This window comes from Aedes albopictus, chromosome 3 (assembly GCF_035046485.1).
Source record: "Aedes albopictus strain Foshan chromosome 3, AalbF5, whole genome shotgun sequence".
In the NCBI taxonomy this organism is placed as follows: domain Eukaryota; kingdom Metazoa; phylum Arthropoda; class Insecta; order Diptera; family Culicidae; genus Aedes; species Aedes albopictus.
In genome coordinates, this window is record NC_085138.1 from 365,144,274 (window position 1) to 365,164,222 (window position 19,949).

General features: G+C 39.9%; 1 protein-coding gene across 4 annotated transcripts in view; it reads left to right on the top strand.

Moving 5' to 3' along the window:
* The window catches only part of LOC109432242 (IQ motif and SEC7 domain-containing protein 1), a 417,362-nt gene that overhangs the window by 374,038 nt on the left and 23,375 nt on the right, over nt 1-19,949 (top strand). The window contains exon 1 of one of the 4 annotated variants that reach the window (XM_029875187.2): nt 16,481-16,763. The exons of the other annotated variants lie outside the window; for them this stretch is intronic. The gene's annotated coding sequence lies outside the window, so the exon portion shown is untranslated. Of the gene's footprint in view, nt 1-16,480; nt 16,764-19,949 lie in introns of those variants that run through there. 4 annotated transcript variants of the gene reach the window in all.

Sequence of the window (19,949 nt, forward strand, 5' to 3'; positions counted from 1 at the left end):
TGCGTTGCAAGAAAAACACAATTATGGCGACTACTTTCCAAGGCCTTCAATGATGCAAAACATGGCCCAATACTCTTGATTTGCAAAATCATGAAGTTTGATATGTCGCAAGCTAGGATTCAGAACCGGTCAGAATGTGGCCACTTCCCTGGGGATACCAGGTTTCCGAAACATCCGGAGAAGTGGCCAGTATATCCCAAATTTCTGGAAACATGGTCCAATACTCTTGTTTTGCAAAATCATAAGGTTTGATATGTCGCAAGCTAGGATTCAGAACCGGTCAGTAAGTGGCCACTTCCCTTAGGATACCAGGTTTCCGAAACATTCGGAGAAGTGGCCAGTATATCTAAGATTTCTGGAAACATGGCCCAATACTCTTGTTTTGCAAAATCATAAAGTATGATATGTCGCAAGCTAGGATTCAGAACCGGTCAGTAAGTGGCCACTTCCCTGGGGGCACATGGGTCCGGAACAGCCGGAGAAATGGCCAGTGTATACGAAATCTCTAGAAACATGGTCCAATATTCTTGTTTTGCAAAATCATGAAGTTTGATATGTCGCAAGCTAGGATTCAGAACCGGTCAGAAAGTGGCCACTTCCCTGGGGATACCAGGTTTCCGAAACATTCGGAGAAGTGGCCAGTATATCTAAGATTTCTGGAAACATGGCCCAATACTCTTGTTTTGCAAAATCATAAAGTATGATATGTCGCAAACTAGGATTCAGAACCGGTCAGTAAGTGGCCACTTCCCTGGGGGCACCTGGGTCCGGAACAGGCGGAGAAATGGCCAGTGTATCCGAAATCTCTAGAAACATGGTCCAATACTCTTGTTTTGCAAAATCATGAAGTTTGATATGCCGCAAGCTAGTTTTCGAAGGCAAATTATAGATTGCACCTCTATCTGATAAGGAGGTTACCCCAGTATCCCCGGTCATAAATTCGGAACAACGAAAAAATCCGGAACTATGATACAGGTTACATAAACTAGAAGGATTTTGTGATCAACTGTCAAAATTTCATTAACTTTCGTTGAGAAACAGCTGAGAATCAGCTTTTTGAAGTTTTGAAATTGGGTGCAAAATGAGGCTCATAGGTGTTAATAAGGAATGAAAATAAATAATTCGCTTCTGATCCAAGCTACGAACGAACAGCAACGAATTACATTTAGCAAGGTAACGTCATGAATGAACATTCAGTTCACTCTCGGTTCCCTTCCCACCTACACGAATTTTGACTGTTACCTAGGTTTATTTTGAGTCCCATTAGTTACCGTTCTTTTTTTTAGGTAGAAACTTTTAATGCCAAATTCAATAGCAATACATTATTATCAACTCTTTATTATGGGCAAACTCAGTCCGAGGCTGGTTCATCCCCAGAATGGACTTATCCACCGATGAACCAAATTCATCGCGGTCCGAGAATTTTGACACTAGAGCGGGGTCTGTTCCAATCAGAATCGTCCAATTCTGATTGGAACGGCCCCGCTCTAGTGTCAAAATTGTCGGACCGCGATGAATTCGGTTCATCGGTGGATAAGTCCATGGACTTATCCACCGATGAACCGAATTCATCGCGGTCCGAGAATTTTGACACTAGAGCGGGGCCGTTTCCAATCAGAATTGGACGATTCTGATTGGAACAGACCCCGCTCTAGTGTCAAAATTCTCGGACCGCGATGAATTCGGTTCATCGGTGGATAAGTCCATAGCAATACAAAGCAAATAGACTAGTGCACCGATGAACGGAATTCATCGTGGTCCGAGAATTTTGACACTAGTGCGGAAGCGGCCCCGTGCTAGTGTCAGATTTCTCGGACCGCCATGAATTCAGTTTATCGATGCACTCGTCTATGGCGTATCGCATCGTACTGGCAGTGGGGTTGCGTATTTCATTCCGGATAATCCGTTTATAGCATTTTTCTCGACTCGCTTCAGCCAAATGGAGTGAATATGAGTTGAAAGAGGCGAATATGCGGATCCCTGGATGGAGTCCTCTAAACAAAACTGCTTTCTCTTCACATACGCGACCCGATATATAAGTTTTTTACGAATCGATTTTTTGAATGAAAATTTTGGTGAGGTAGTGTACGTGTTCATTTGTTCATCCGGTGCCGTGTTATTCGCGACTACGAAGTTGGAAAAAAAATTCCAACTCTGTCGTACTAATGAAAAGCTAGAAATCCTCCATAGGATTTCTGTGAAAAACTTAGTGAGGAACGGCCAAAATGTGCGTGAAAAAAAGCAAAAATATTTCCCACTCGTTTTTCTCACGTAAACCATCAGGCATATTTGACAACTTCGGGAATCTAGGTGATCATGGATACGAGCTCATTTTCTTTAAACATGGTATCGCTCAAACGTCAAATTAGTGAACTCGTGCAGACGCCCGTGAACTTACTCATTGATTAACTGAATTCACTTGATACGAGAATTTAATTTTGCATAGAAATCTAGCCTCATCTTTCTCTCTGCGAGAGAGAGAAGAACGGCAACGAATCGGAATCAAAACAAACCACCGGAAAATTTCAAAATTCATGTGGGGGAGAAAAGGAAAGGACGAACAAGAATGGACCTAAGGTTCATTCGTGACGCCACCGTGCAAAACGTAATGGTTGCACTAGAGCGGGGCACACTTCTATTTAATAGAATTTTGTAACGTGATGTCACGAATGAACGGTAGGTTCACTCACGTTCTTCCTGTCCTCTTCTCTCCCACACGAATTTTGACAGTTTCCGGTGGTTTGTTTCGATTCCCGTTCGTTGCCGTTCTCTTCTCTCTCGGGGAGAAAATTGAGGTTAAATGTCTATGCAAAACTCCATGGACTTATCCATCGGTGAACTAAATTCACTCGGTCCGAGAATTTTGACACTAGAGCGGAATCATGTCCAACCAAAATCAGGCCAAACATTTAAATAGGTCCTATCTGCATTTGAGAGGCTCTCTTTGTTCACTTTCTCTTTCAATTATTGCAATGTAATGGTACACTTTTCAACTACTTTTGCAGTACAAATCAAAAGACGATTGTTTTGACCATCGTTCAATGCAAGGAGACAATCATAATACAAATAAACAGCTGAGATATTAACGGAAGAGAGGGAAACCAAAGAGAGCCTCTCTTCTGCAGATAGGACCTTTAGACATGTTTGGCCTGAAATCATCCAATTCTGATTAGTAACGGGCCCGCTCTAGTGTCAAAATTCTCGGACCGAGTGAATTCGGCTCATCGGTGGGTAAATCATAAATGAATCACAGAGAAACCGACGCAAATCTTGGAAGAAATTTCAGTTAAAATGGTTAAAACTTACTTACTTGATACTTGATGGGCTACAACTCTCACGGTAAGTCTACGCTGAATGAAGCATTCGCCTACACTGGTCTCGGTCCTGGGCCAATCGCTTCCAGTCACCCTGAACGTTTAGAGCCCTTAGGTCCTCCTCAACTGCAAAAAGCCACCGCGTGCGCGGCCTACCACAAAGCCGACGACCCCTTCCTGATTCTCTGCTGAATATGGTTTGAGCTTGTCGTTCCTTCGGCATGAGAGCTACATGCCCAGCCCACGGCAGCCTGTCGTGTTTTATTCGCTTCACTATATCCATTTCTTTATATACTTGGTACAATTCGTGGATCATGCGACGCCGCCAGATGCCATCCTCCAGTTTACCGCCGAGTATTGTTCGCAGCACTTTACGTTCGAAGATTCCAAAGGCTCTCCGATCAGCTTCTCTCAACGTCCTCTTTTCATGGCCGTATAAAGCGACCGGTAGAATCAGAGTCTTGTACAACGCGAGTTTTGTCTCCGTTTGCAGCCCACGGGACTGGTTTCGCAGACCGAAAAAGGCCCGATTCGCAAACTTTTCACCACCTAGCACCACTTCGTCACCACGACCACGGCCGGACCGACGATGACCAACAGCAATCATGTACTTGGTGATTGTGGTGTTAATCGTTAGTTCATTCGTCGCAGTCTCTCTTTTAAAAGGTATGAACGCCTCTTCCACGGTTATGAATGCCTCTTCTTAGATCCCGATGATCTCGATATCATCCGCGAAGCCCAGGAGCAGGACGCGTGACAATGGTTCCGCTTCTTTGCACACCAGCTCTCCTTATCGCTTCTTCCAGCGCTATGTTGAATAGTAAGTTTGAAAGAGCATCGCCCTGCTTCAGCCCGTCTAAGGTTACGAACGATGACGAATTTTCATCCGCAACCCGTACACTTGAATTCGAACCGTCAAGCGTTGGATATTTCGAACTGGTTGGATATGACCGCCGCCGCCATTACTGCTCGCGGATAAGTAAATACAGAACAGTTCTTAGTATCAGGCAAAAATATAAAAAAAATATTTTCCACGAAGCAAAAATTACAAAAATGCTCAAACTATACCCCGTCTAAAGGCGGGGTTGGGTATTGGAGGGTTAATTGCAATGCTTTTTAGTTTCATGTCCGGTAAGTGCAAAAAAATGCAGTTATCGCACCGCCAAACGTCAAAATGGTGCGCCATGTTAGCCCATATGAACAGTCGGATGAAGCTTTCGTTCAATTAAAACGTCAATTGTTAACATTTGTTAGGCATTGCAGTTATCGAATTTGGTTCGCTAGGTGAGACGTAAACATGTTGCATTTATCGAACGTCTACTGTACTGTAATCACAGACAAACATACATATCACTTAAAGCAATTTGCGATTACATTGTCACGAAAACAGAATCGTCCAATGCTAATCACGCTGAGCTTCGTAAACAGCAGTCTAGATGTTGGCAAATAGTAAGCACATGTAAAACTGAAGCAAAAAATATACGAGCTCCATGAGCGGTCAGTGGATCACTAAAATAACTAAAATGGCCGATATGAAATGTATACAGATAGCGCCACCGTAGCCTTGTGTTTTTGACATAACTCCACTGCTGTCACAATGTTAATGCCCATATACGGTGGCGCCTCTGTTTACATGCGGTGAAATCTAGAAAAGTTGGCTTCATTGATTAATTTGCGAACTACATAATTATTTGAAGCAACCTTTCAAAAGATGAACAACGGGCAGTGAGATAGTTATTTGTTTTGCAATATTCTCCATCTTAGACTTTTGAGAAGTTGTATGAGAAAAAAACCCTAATTGTCATAACTTGGTTCATTGGATTAAAATGATGTCTTCGAAGATGTTTGAAGATATTTGGAGGGCTTTGAAAAATTATATACACTGAGAGTAATATTCATCACGGCTCTATGTTAGATGTCGTATAATTTCAACTTTCCTAAAACCTTACCTTACGAGTTTTTGCATATTTTTCATATTTCGGGTTGGAAATCCCCTTTCAAATGTGAGAAATTTAAAAAGTTCTGTTTTTTCTGAGATACTGAAGAAATCACTAATACTGAAACAGCCTAACTGATTCGCTCTTTAAGCGAATGCCTGACATGCTGTGCAACTGCACTGCACGCTACCCAAAACGGAAGATATAATATCATCACTCATAAAGAACTCTCCGAGAAATCAAAACAATCGTGGCAATTTACGACCTCAAGCCGTAAATTAAACCATCAGACGCGTGTGTGTGTCTGTGGTGGGCAACAAAATTGAAAATAAAAGCTGTGATTCTTCGCACATATGGTGCGATGCTGTATACCAGCCAACTCTCTTATCAGTGTTCCTTCTTCCGCGAGTTCTGCTTGATTGACAGATGGTCGTACACCTGATTCGAGGTCACCACAATTCGAATCACCTTCAATGTGGTTCTAGATGCCTACCTACAATGACTTCCTCTCCATCCTCTCAAAAGCAGACAAAAAAAACATGTGACTCATCCCATTAGACGCAATTCATCTGCCCGCCACGCGCTTATCAATGAGAATCTTAAATTAAGTGACCGCTTTTTGGAACAAAACAAACCTTCTCTGTTTAGATTCGAACCTGATACAACCACATATGGAGAAAGCCGCGTTGTTGACAATACGGAGTGCAAAGTGTCGTAGTCGTCGTCGCTGGCTTTCGCAAGCGCTCGTACGTAGACTTCGCGAACCATATTTTCCTTCTTGGCCCGCGTCATTTTTGTGTAAACAAGTGGCTCCACTCGCGCCGCCCCATCCTGATAACGACGAGATGAATCCACATGTGCACTAAGGTCTGGTCGGAGATGTTCCCGCAGGCTGTTTTGTTATTTTCGAATATGAACCATCGATACCGCCACGATCACGATGCGACCATAATACAAACTGATAACAGCTAGCAGCGAGACTCGTTTCGCGAATTTACCGCCCAGGCCTACACTCGACTCGCGGGGTGCGAACTCAGTTGAATCTTTACGTTCGCTCGGAACACTTCATCAATAATAGTCACGATTTGGGGTGCGACTGCGCCAGATCTTCCGCCCGAACCTTAAAAGTATACATCAGAAAACTCGCGATAATTGGCCCGGTAGTTAATTGAAAGAGCTGCAGAGCAGATGGTTCCCTGTGCTCCGGTTAATTGAAGGTAATTGAAAGTGAATTCCCATGGCAACGTGTGCACTAGTTGTGCAACTTGATGAGATGCGACATCGCATATCTGACGTGGACCGGCAACTTATGTCGCCCACCCGTCGGCGATAAATGAGTATGGGGGCTATGTGGCACCACTTGAAACGCCACAAACAATAGATCAAGTGTCACCATTCATGTGTCGACCACAGCTGGTTTCTCAACTGTGAATTTCCATAGATTAGCCAACAGTGCTTGGAGTGCTGCTAACCTAAAGGTTCCATCATATGGAACAAAGGATTTCGAAAGATCACCGACGAGATGTGTGAATGGAATAGTAAAAATAAACTCGAACAGATTTCTGATCTAGCCAGAGATAACGTCTTTTTCGACCGACACAATGTCGGATTCCCACGGTGTGGCGTCCGCTTTAGAGGTGAAATTTATTGGCCTACCCTAAATCTAGGACTGAATTTGTGATTCAGCAAGACAGCTCTATCAAATCACAGAACCACACACCACTTCACGTGTCATTGACCCTTGTGGTACAAGCCGGAAAACTGGGAAAACTCCATCTCACTACAGCTCGAACTATTCGCAGAGGTGAAAAATTAATCTTCAGGGGGGTTTCCACCCACTCCCGTGTCATCGCATCCCATCGCTAGACGCTGGTTGGAGTGTGATATTCCGGATATTGGCCCAACTGGATGCCACTTCGGAATTACTCGCTAAGCCACCGCCGCTACCGCACCGTCAAAATCAGTTCTGCGTTTCATCTTGTCGTCAGTATAGTGGCAAGCAGCAGCTGCTCTGCTGTCTTGCCTCGGCCCTGCTGACTGCAATGACTCGACAAGAACACCGGAGGATGTTTACGGAACACGCGCGTTGGAGCAGTAGTAGGTAACGTTCGTCTTCATCGAGCGGCGTGACTTGTGGGAACGAGGTGTATCTTGTGGGGGTGGATGAACTGAGATTTTATATGAAGTGATCTATTACACACGCAGTTCTTCCATGGTCTAACAACGTATGGTGCACGATTAATTGGATGGAACTTAGGGCTAAAGTGGTATAAACAAAACAAAGACCTTACAGTCAGTGTACAGATTATTTTGAATAACAAGTAAAATTTAGGACCGATTCAGCATGCTGATTGACTTGTCCAGAAGTGTATTTCAATTGAAAAGTTATGATGATACGTAGATCGAAGGTGGTTCTCTTGCATTTCTTTCAAGGTTCTAGTGAGAACCACGTTCTTGTTGTATAAACAAAAAACCTTTTCTAAAAAAACCCTTTAGTGATAGTTGTGGAAATGCAGACGTAGGGTTTTAATCTAATTCCCGTCTATTTAAGCACCGACCAAAAATGATCGAATTTATTTTTGCACACCACACCTAACGCCTCATGGTCAATTTGGTATCAATTTCTAATTTATAATTTTCTTCCACATCATTTAAAAACATATTGTGAAAGCACTATAATTTCCTGCAAAAAATAATGTTGAATAGTTGTCCTTCGAATTCTGTTTACGTCTAGTCCACGTCTACGGGCACAACTTGATTTCAATTTCAGGCACACCTTCTACGTGGCACAGGATGGTCAACAATTATGAGCTGACCATACAGGTTATTGGAAAAGTTGGTCAAATGCTTCGCAATCCAATTCAAATCATGTGTTCAAAATACTTTTGAACAGAACGCTTTTAAATTGCCCAAGTAGCAATTTAAATTCCTTTAAGATTTGATCATTTTTATAGAAGCTTTACCATAGCATGACCAATTAATGAAACATTTATACCTGTTTTTATCAAGAGAAAACAATCTCCGTTCGTATGTGGTTTTTAAGTTTTTTTCAAGTTAATTTTGAAAATCGCGCATAAAACAACTTGATTCACTAAGGCATTTAATCTTATAATAAGTTTTAAGACGTATTTGAAGTTATTTTCAACACATAACATCAACAAATTTTATTAAAAGTTTGTTGTTGTTGTTGCGTTTTTCCGTTTATGGCTTGAGGTACAGTGCCTCATATCCGCCAGTAGCTATTAAAAGTTTATGCTTCGTTTATTCAAGTTCAATTCATCTGAGTAAACTTCTTGAAGCTTTCAATTCTTGAGCTAGAGCCACTACTCTGGAACAAGAACTAAGCGGAATAATATAACAACGAACTATCTTATTAACTCAAATAATAAATTATGAAAAAAAATTGGTTGTAAACAGCTTTCTTATGCAAATATAAACACTCAAACATTTATGCTCACTGTTAATTTAGTCGTTTTGGTGCTCAAAAGTAATCATTTCGACGAAACATTCATTTTATAGCCAATCAAAAATGTGAGTAGCTTGCTGCTGTCGTCCAACCTTCAACCAGTTACTCACAAAGGCCACAGCAACTTGAATCGAAAATGAAATGGGTACTTACTATGACTTTTCTCATGCTCATGCTAAATAGTGTAATTTTAATAAGTTGCACTTTAATGCAAAAATACACAAAAATATAATAAAATTGTAGGACGTACGCGAAATGTACAGAAACAACTTTCTAGCTCCAAAAAGGTAAACAAACAATTGTCAAAGGCTGTTACTCTTGAATAAAACGAATAAGTTTCATTTAAGACGAACAAATCCGCTTCACTAGTAAAAACAATATTCAATAAATGCTGTAGATTTCATGCAAAGCAACTTGGTTCCATCATTGTTTTGAGGTGTTTTGGATTAAAGGTAATAACAATTGATTGCGGCTGCATGAGTTTTGTTCGCTTTGAACGGCAGCCATGTTTAGAAAGAATTACCTAGCCTGATTAAGAGGCTAACAATGAGCCTTGCCCGAACTTTTGTGCGAAGTTCCAGCAAGGCTAATTGTTAGCCTCTTAAGCAGCCAGAAAGTTCCATTCGGAACTTTATCTGAACTTCGCGGAACTTGAAAGTGCATTTCGTCATGAGAAGCGGAACTTTTGTTTACTTGAGAAGGGCTGCAGAGTTTTTATTGACTGTGAACCTAGATATGAACTGAAGGTTGGTCCAACAAGTGAATCTGGCGAAGTTAAAACTGAACGGTAATGAAGAACAATCGATGGTGCGATTGCCATCGGTATGCAAAACGAGAAAAAATATCAATTCCTAAGTGGAGTGAAATCGAAACGTGAATTTAGTGTAATTATTCGATTTCCAGTGCTAAAGGGGCTGGTTATCTATAATCTACATCTTTTTGATTCCTTCTAATGAGTCATTGGCAAGGATAAGTTGGAGTATCTGTAATTATTAGCTATTTTCCATCTGATGTGACGGAAATTAGCGTATATGGCGATGTAAATCTTTGCCCTATGTTCAGTTTCAGATGACATACTAGCACCACAGACAAACAGAGGTAACACCTTGAACGATTTTCGTGGAAATCCATCGCCCAGTTCACTCTACCATCACCTGGTGGAAATGTTGCACGAATCACTGTGTTGTACAATACAACAGAAGGCGCTAGTGTGAAACGTCAAATGCATAGAACAACGATGCGCGCACCTCTGGTTGTGAAAGCCACGACTATGAAAATTTAAAATGATCGTTAAAAGCGTGGTCGATGGAAATTTCGCAAGTGTTACGTCTTTTTGTCTGTGCTAGCACGCTCGCTAACACGTTTTACTTTATTTGTAGTTAAGAGGTAACTTCTTATTTGATTTTCGATTTGATTCTCCTTTTCATCTTTTGCTCGTAAATATGAGTTCTGAGCATACCTATTCTATAGAAAGTTCTGAAAAATTCATTTCTAGGAGTGTTTTACATTAGAGAATCGTTGTATGCAGTTTCATTCCACCTTTTCATGAAAAATTGACCAGAAAAAAGAACGTCCTTTAATTACGTCAAGCTTTGAGGGGGGAAGCTAGCATTGGAGCTTGTGCATTAAGTTAAAAAATAAGGACTGTTCATTTTATAAAGAAGACAAGTTTGCAAGGCTATAAAAACGCGATATTTAAATTTGAGCAGCCTTGGTTGGTTGTTCAGTACATTATATTAGCAGATAAAAACCATAATTAAGTTGAGGTGAAATGGTTGAACTTCATATAAATGTGGCAAAGTATTAGGAGAATTAAATTTTGAGATGCCCAAAAACTAAAGATAAAAACAAAATTACTGTAAAACATCGGTAGGGTATGCGTGCCATCAGTAATCTCACGCTCCCATATTCATCCTATTCGAAAACAAATAATTACGGCACCGATTGATTCCGTTCTTTTTGTTTTCATGCGTGCTCACTTCCAACAAAAAATACAAAAATAAGAAACAAAACAAACAGCGCTTCAATCCTTTGTTTTTCGTAGGATGAAAATGGGAGCCACATACTTAATAAGGGAGCCAATACCCTATATCGTTTTTAATTTCATGAAAGTGTTTGCCATACTGCAGCAGCATGAGTGATACATATTCATGCAAATATTCGGCTCGTAAAATGGACTATTGGACAGTATTGCAATCATCAGTAAAGTACACTAACTTAGTACAGTAGATGTTCGATAACTGCAACATCTGACAAACGTAAACAACCATTAATTGATGTTAAATGATCGCAAAATTCATTTGACTGTTCGTTTGGGCTACGAATTATTTTACGCCTCATAATCATAAGTAACGCTAAAATTGGCCTATTCTGACACCAACCCACCCCTTCGTAACACTGTTTGTATGGGTAGAATTTTTTATTTGTTCGGGCTGTAACACCATGAAGGACACCCACCCACCCCCTTCAGCGTTATGACATTTGTGAACAAACCCTAAGAAAAATTATCAGACGATCATAGACCAAGGGAACTGGTCACCCTGGGATCATTGAAACAGATAGAATTTAGGGGAGCCATGGCCACAGAGATCAGACATCCATTCGAGAAGAAAATTCTCTCGAAAGCTGTGTAAGAAATCAAACTTTATAATCGTTGAGAACGCTAGCGTCACCTAAGCAGCATGTTACTACAGTCAGCGGTGAATACGCATATCTTGATAAGTTGTATATTCACCACTGACAGCAGCATGGGAACTTTGCGATAGCAGCGCCATCACGAAGTTGCCACTTGTGTTGTGTTGCCATTTCAAATGATCGTTGAATTCCTTACACGGTTTTGAAACTGGACTTGGATATATGTTCTATGTGCTATGGCCTCGGCCCCCACTTATCAGGGGCCTCAACAAAATTTGACTGCACGAAAAAAAAATGTGAAACAAGCAAATAAAATAATGCGAGAAACATCTCTTGGTTTGATTTTTATTATAGGAAATTCAAATACGAAACTGTCTACTGGTAAGATGTAGACAGTGATTTTTATTGGAAAGGCTGCATCTGTCTAGCAGTCTATGAACTTTCAAACTTTCTTAAAAACTTCTTAGTTGTTAACATGGTTAAATTAACTAGTTAACTGGTCATTTTTATGAAAAGTGCCTGCTGCATCGTGTTCATTAGATTTTTTTTTTTTATTTGCTATGTTCCCGGCTACGGAGGTCCATCTCGCTTTGGTTTGTTTTTTTATCATCTTCTTTTTCTTTGTGTCTCTACGTTCGCATTCCCACTGGAACCTAGCTTGCTTCTATTCAACTTGATGTTCTTTAAGCAGTTCCATAGTTATTAATTGATGGGTTTCTTTGCCTGCTATTGAAATGCACGAAATTGTACATTGTTGGCATAAATGATACACTATGCCCAGGGAAGTTGAGAAAAGTTCCAATTAGCTATCCAAAGCCTTATTCACAAGGCTAACTGGAGGACTGATTTTTATCATAGGAACTTTAAATTCTTGTTGAAGCATTGTCTAGAGGAGCTTACATATGAATTTAATACGGAATCTCATGAATGAATTTCGAGTCGAATTTCTTTAGCGATATATGATTGAGTTGTTGAGCTATTTTATTCCAGAGCGATTATGGTAGAATTCATGAAACAGTTCTAAGATTTCTTAAGGAAATTTCAGAGGAGAATTATGGAGAAATTCTAACAGATGCTGAGGGAACTCATAAAGTTTTGCTAAACAGAAATACTTGAATAAATCAGCTTTAATTTGTTCAGAATTTCCGTCAAAAATTTATTAGAAATCAATGAAGCGGTCAGAAATGAAGTAAAAGATTCAGTTTGCTCTAAAATTTTATTAATAGTTTACATTGTAATTTATACTAGCGTGCTAGCAATATCACAAACGTATTTTCGCTTCTCAGTGAACTTGCGACAGAAAGCAGTGATTGCGCTATAATGTCTCCAGCATCTCTGTCATCAATTCCGATTATAATATCATGATAACACTGGAGTATTATGGACGTTAAATATTTTCCGTATAGACAAACATAGACCAAACATAGAGGTTCCAATACCACGAGCACACTTGCTGAAGGCTTATTCCTCTTCAAGTTACAACTTTTCGGTTAGATATTAGGGTCAATATAGCATTGGCTATATGAGCCCTGTAGTTGTTTGTGTTGCTTTTGAAACACGTCAAATCTACAATTTAAACATCGAGGAGACTGGCACAGCACCAATATTCTATCGCAGGGGTTTTCAGACCTTTTCGGGGTGCACTTTTTGGAAATAAATCTCTACGCGGTGCACCTGGTCATTATTGTCCAAAGAGTGTAATATGGAATTTGTTAAAAATAAAGTCATTTTTTAAATAGTTTCCCACACAGATGTGATTTTTGACATTAGGGGGATTCGTTTAATAGCGTAAACTGCTTATTGGAGATTATTCTGATTAAACGTCGTGATTACCAAGGCAATTTTTGATAATCTTTGATTTCAGAACTTTTGCAAATTTCTGACTAGGTATTTGGTAAATTTCTTCAAGGTGTTCTGGCCAAATCACGAGATCCGAAGAAGATTCATTTGAAATCATTGACATATATTAAATAGAATTCCAGGAAAAATGATTGAAATTATTGATAGATCCCTTCTCAGGTCCTGTACAATACCGTCAACCCCCGTTGGTTTGACCGCTTCTAATCTGAATCTTTTTTAATTAGATCCCCGCTAATCTGCACATCGTCCAAACTAAAAATCGTTCAAACGTCATTCTGCTTATGAAACTGGGTGAAACGGAACGCCGAATCAAAACAAAACAGCCAAAAAGGTTACCAGCAGTGTTTTTCGAATGCACAGGGCTTCCAGAAGTTCAAATTAAAAACGAACTCCGTTGGTTTGCATAAGGTGTCGTTCAAACCGGATGTCGGGGGTAGACGGCACTACTAGTTGGATTACTTTCAAGATTTTTATTGCGAAATTCTTAAAGATACTTTCCTTGTAGGATGTTTGATGATATTCATAGCATTATTTAAAGCAGAATTTTGAAGTGAAGACAGAATTTTTGAACTGCCGCGGTGCACTTGTCATGGCTTCGCGGTGCACCAAGTGCACCGCGGTGCATGATCTGAAAACCGCTGTTCTATCGGAATTCGTTCTCTAACATTAATCTAGAAGTAATCTGGTGTGGTGATTAAGTCATCTGACTATCACGCCGAGGACCTGGGATCGAATCCCATTACCGACAAACTTCTAAAATGTGAGTTTTTCCTTCGGAAGGGAAGTAAAACGTGGGTCCCGAGATGAACTAGCCTAGGGCTAAAAATCACGTTAATACAGATAGAAAAATAATAATCTAGGGTATGTGTGCCATCAGTAATCTCACGCTCCCATATTCATCCTATTCGAAAACAAGCGATTACGGCACCGATTGATTCCGTTCTTTGTGTTTTCATGGGTGCTCACTTCTAACAAAAAATACAAAAATAAGAAACAAAACAAACAGCGCTTCAATCCTTTGTTTTTCGTAGGATGAAAATGGGAGCCACATGCTTAATAAGGGAACCAATACCCTAGGTCAGTGGTCACCAAACTGCGGCCCGCGGGCCGCATGCGGCCCTCGACAAGGTTTTGTGCGGCCCGCGAACTGATTTTGAAATGTAATAGAAAGTGACCCACTCAAAGATTCTATAATGAAAACCACCATATTTCAAAACTTTCATGAGAATGAATATTAACTACTGATTAACTCTGTCAATACCCTGGAAAGATTTTCAAAAGCTATAAGATTTTTGAAAGTTTTACAAACTTTAAAAGAATACTTTCTCGAATTTTGTTCCAAAAATATTCGAAACTGTTGGTAAAAAAGGTGTGTTTCGCCTAAATAATGAGTTTAGGCTAAATTTACAGGTTCTCTGCCATGGATTTTGGACTTGTGGCAGAACTCGTCATTAATAATTTGTTTAATCTCACGAAAATAAAATTAAAATTATATCCATTTTGTTTTTTTTTTTTCATTCCAAATATTCCAAAATATTTTACAGAAATTTTGACCACAAGTTTTTTTTTAAGGAAGTGTTGCCCAAACTTTTGTAATTTCGCTGAAAACTCTTCATTTCCCTTGCAATATTTTTGGGAATTCCTCCAACAAAAAAATATCTAAAATATCTTTTCTCAATCGGTTACAAATACTTGCACACATTGGTCAGGAAATTATGTCTGTAGCAAGGTTGTTAACCGATAAATTATCGACAGTTAACTTAACGCAAACTCGATAACGATAAAGGTTACTCGATAATCTTTCGATAACGATAACCAAACGATAAATCAACGCGAAGATCAACGTACCTTCGATAATTTTGCGATAAATCTAGTTACCCTAGTGACGGCATCAACAACAGTTCAGATCGCGAAGAAAATTTTTCGGAGACGTTATCGAGTCGATAATTTCCACAGTTAACTGTATCGCCGATGACGTTTCCGCCTGAAGACGTTATCGTTATCGACGATAAACGATAACAGACGTTAACTTTATCGCCGATAACGATAATTTATCGATTAACAACCTTGGTCTGTAGGTTTATCTTTTACGCAAGAAAAACTTCAAAAAATCATCAAGGATTTCCACAACAGTATCGCCAGGCAGTTTTTCGGAATTTCTTTCGGGTACCCTAAACCCCTAGTTATCATTCTGAAATTTCTTAAAATCCACGAAAAGTCCTTAAAAAAATTGGATCACAGTTCCGGGTTTTTTTTTTAAAAGGGTTCAATATACTTCTCAGAAAATTCCTAAGCTGCTGTAAAAAACTTCATTCGAAAATTTCTCAAAACTGGATCCAGGGGAATTTCTAGTTACTGTTCGTATCTAGCACTTATGCACTGTAAATTCATCCACAACATTCTTAAAGAGGTCCATATTGTTTTTTGCCTATTTTTCGTATAACTTTCAAGTAGCTTGTCTGAAATAAGTTGCTAAACATTATTTATACTAAGAACTACAAAACCTAAATGTTACTGTCATTGCATCCTGTTTTTAATTTCCTTCGATTTTCAAGATTTTTTCTAGTAAAACAAAATCTGCTGATAACTACAGGTTGTTTAGTTCCTTGCCATTGTTCAATAATTAAAAAAAAAAAAATACAAACGAGTTTTGTATTGAGTCTTGATTTTTTTTAAATAAACTCTTAAGGCGAAACTGGAAGCATTTCCTCACTTTTTGATTTTGGGTTTTTTTATTAAATAACGAAGCAATATTTTCAAAATCGGTTTGCGTACACGTGTAGAGGATGGATCAAGGTATTATCTGATTTTTTTCGTAGTGGAAAATGTTTTTCGTTTTTGCAGAAACCATTTTTGAACGAAATTTCACAAAAAAATGGTTTTAGAAAAAATGGAAAACACCAAAAAAATTCAGAAGATACATTGAGGAAATGCTGCGGCCCGCAGTAGCTTTTCAAAATTCAATTTTGGCCCGCAAAGACAGTTAGGCTGAGGATCACTGCCCTAGGTACTGCACTCGAAAACTAGCCTCGAGCATTCTAAAGCACTCTCTCTCCGCGATGCATCGTTCCTGATGGACCACATTACTCTCGCGTTTTACCACCATGAGTCAGCCAGAGTAGCACGAGACGTTCGGCGTACATATAGTGTCCGACGTGTGATGATGAGCTCTTAATTCTTCGCGCTGCAACTCCGCGGATAACGCCGTTGCTGCCATTATTGATTGCATCGCCGTCGCGCCGCGCTGCCGTCAGTTATTAGCGCGGGTGTATAGTGGGAGAGATAGCGCTCCGAGCGACGAGTGTGCGATATAGGCAGGCGTTAGGAGAAGAGCACACTCGACTCATCATCATCCAATCCAATCGAGGGACCAATCGGCCAAGCAACCAACCAACCGACCGAGTTTGTAGTGCTCCGGCAGCGGTCCGGTCTGTCACAACGGTTTTGCGCATCGCGTCGAGCAGCGGTCCGCGCGCGCGTTCGCGTTTGCTTGCTAGTCGTGTCGGTCGATATCAGTCCGTCCGTCACGGATCGTTGAATCAGGGCACACCGGTAAACCACCTTCTTCCGTCGCCTTCCGCCACAATGCAATGCAGTTGGCCGCCCGAGATTTCCGCACCAGACACGAGCTTTATCGGAGCGAAGGAATTTAATAATTGCTGTTACACCAGCCAGGTCTTAATTATACAATAGGAGCGACGCTAAAATGTGTGTGCATAAATGGTCGTATTAGCCCGAAGAAAACAAGGTTCGTGCGGTTTGAGTGAAGGAAAAGGGCAGTTTCAAGTGAATCAATCGAAGGTTTATCGGGTTGATATGTGTGCACGTGAGGGAAACAATCGCATCAGCAGCGTGGCCGTCGTCAGAGTGCGGATTCTTTGTGTGCCCGATTGGAATTTATGTCTTCCTCGAAATGCACCAGTTGCGGATGTTGTTTTCCATTTTATATCGGATCGCCTCTGGGGTCCTTGAGGACGACTTGAGAAGGTGTGCTGATCCCAACGAGAATAATGCACGATCAGCTCACACACAGAAGAAGAAAGGGGACGACAGGACCGGAAGTATTGCTTCCTTCTTGCAGCGGAACTAATTGTATTGTAATTTGTACGTCTGACAGCGAGCGGTCGTGTCTCAGCATCCAGTCCAGGCGGGTCCTGTGAATCGGAAGTAGGAAATGGACAAGTGTGGGACGAGAAGAACAAAAATTCCCACAGAACAGAAAACACCTGACCGAATAGTGTGGGGGTAAGAACAAGCGAAATATCGGGGCAAGGTACAGGCCATACCGAACATATCATCAAAGCAAAAACCCATGGAGGCGGAATTGTGTGAGAAGAATTCCTCAAACGGAGTGTGAATACGCTGATGAATTCATCTATCAGTGATAGTAACTTTTACGAGAGATGGGAAACACTGTGAATTAGTAACAATGTGCTCTCATTATCTGAAGAAGTGACGAACGTGTTATTAGAATTTTGTCATATGCTTGGTCAATCTACCTTAAAATATACTGAATATGGCCGACGTCTTACATTTTAATGCAAAAAAAACAAAATAGTGATAAGAACACTTAGATTCTATCCGTTATTTACGGACAATGTTCGTTCCTCAATTGGATGTGCTTAAAAATCATTCTCATTAGATTCCATCCCTTAGTTTTAACGGATATGTTGCTCCTCCTATGATGATGAAGCCGTACTTTTGACTCTCTCACAATGACAACAATTAACAAAAATTGACTCCTGTATCACCTTAAAGAAACACATTTTTATCGAGCACCCCTAGAAATGCTCTTGAAAATGAACTTTTTTTTTAAATGAAGTTCATTCGATCTTGGGAAATTAGGGGTGCTCATTTTCGCACGAAGCAATGGATTTATCCACCGATGGACAAACTTCATCGCGGTCCGAGAATTTTGACACTAGAGCGGGGTCATTTCCAATCAGAATAGGAAGCAATCAGTGAAGTACTAGATTGAAAGTAGTGAGCTGGATTTTTGTATGGTGAGATGATCAATTTTCCATTTCTGCAATAAAACGGTGAAAACAGCGTGGGTTATACGATTTCTTGCCTAATTTGATGATGTTTGAGCAAAAGTTTGAGTAACTGTGTTGTTCAAGTTGCAAGAAATCAATAATACAACAACACAGTTACCCAAACTTTTGCTCAAACATCATCAAATTAGGCAAGAAATCGTATAACCTACGCTGTTTGCACCGTTTTATTGCAGAAATGGAGAATTGATCATCTCACCATACAAAAATCCAGCTCACTACTTTCAATTTAGTACTTCACTGATTGCTTCCTATTGTTAAATTCTGATTGGGAATGGCCCCGCGGTGGATAAGTCTATGTTCTTACATTATCTGAAGAAATGACGAGCGTGTTACTGGAGTTTTGTCATACACTGAAATAAATTTTGTTGTGGAAACTACCGATTCCATAGTAAAATTACTAACCGTACCTATGATTCTCAACCGACAACAAAATCTGTTAAGGTAACTGAAATATGCTTGAAATTACAACGCATTGTAGTCAATTCAACTAAAAGCGTAGTCGTCTCAACAACAAAACATTGTTAATTTTTCCTGGACACGCATTTTACAACACAGTGTGGTTAAAAATACAATGCTCATTTGTTAAATTAAGATTATTTTTAGTAATGTTAACTGCACTGCTAGTTAAGTTGACAGTGTTTTACTAGAATTAACTGGAAATTGTTTTCGGTTGAGAATCATAGGTATGGTTAGTAATTTTACTATGGAATCGGTAGTTTCCACAACAAAATTTATTTCAGTGTATGCTTGACTACCACGGCTCTCAGTCTGCGTTAAAACTTTCTGAATTTGGTCAAGGTCTTGCATTCACATGGCTATCTGACGTTTGATCACCTTTCTCTGTTTCGCTCCCGAGGAAGATAGGTTTGTTTTCATCCGTATAGAAATATTAAACTAAAAAAATTCTATCTTCTGTGTCTGAATGAGAGAGAAGGGTGATGAACGCTAGGTTGCCTTATAGTGAGATAAAACACTTCGATTTTATCGGTTATTTAACGGACATTGTTTCTCAGTTCGGATTCATTTAAAATCATTCTCATTGAATTTCATCCCTTATTTAACGGGCATGTTGTTCCTATGATGATGGAACAATACTTTTAACTTTCTCACAATATTGTGAATTTACTTCGAAGATGAATTTCAAGGGAATTTGCTTGTGCTGTTTGGGAATCGCCGTTCAAATCAAGGCATGTTTCCATGCATTCTTGTAAAATTATAGACAATGATTCTTGGGGCAAGACACCATAGACTAATTTTAAGACCTCGATGTACCAAAGAAAACGATCAAATTTTCGGTGTCCAGTCCGGTACCCAATAAATATTCATAACCGTGTATTTTTTTCCGTGTAAATTGCCTTTTGTGTAAATTTTATTTAGCGTGTTACACTGATCTGACAGCTTTGACAGTAAGGGATTAAACATAAATTACGTAAAGTGAGTACCGAGGATTGTTCACAATCTGCGAACTTGACTGCGGAAAAAATTGCGACCATGACGCCGCTGAAGACACTGTGCTGGAGAGTACATTTTCCTTCACAAAGTTACTCAGAATTCCTCCGAATTGCTCCCGTTTTTGCTTGGGTGTTGCCTGATTCATCGCAAAATCAAAACAATATTGCCCGATATTTCGTTTTTCTTGCAGTTTCAGGGGTGTTTTTCAACATATTTCGTCGATCATTGG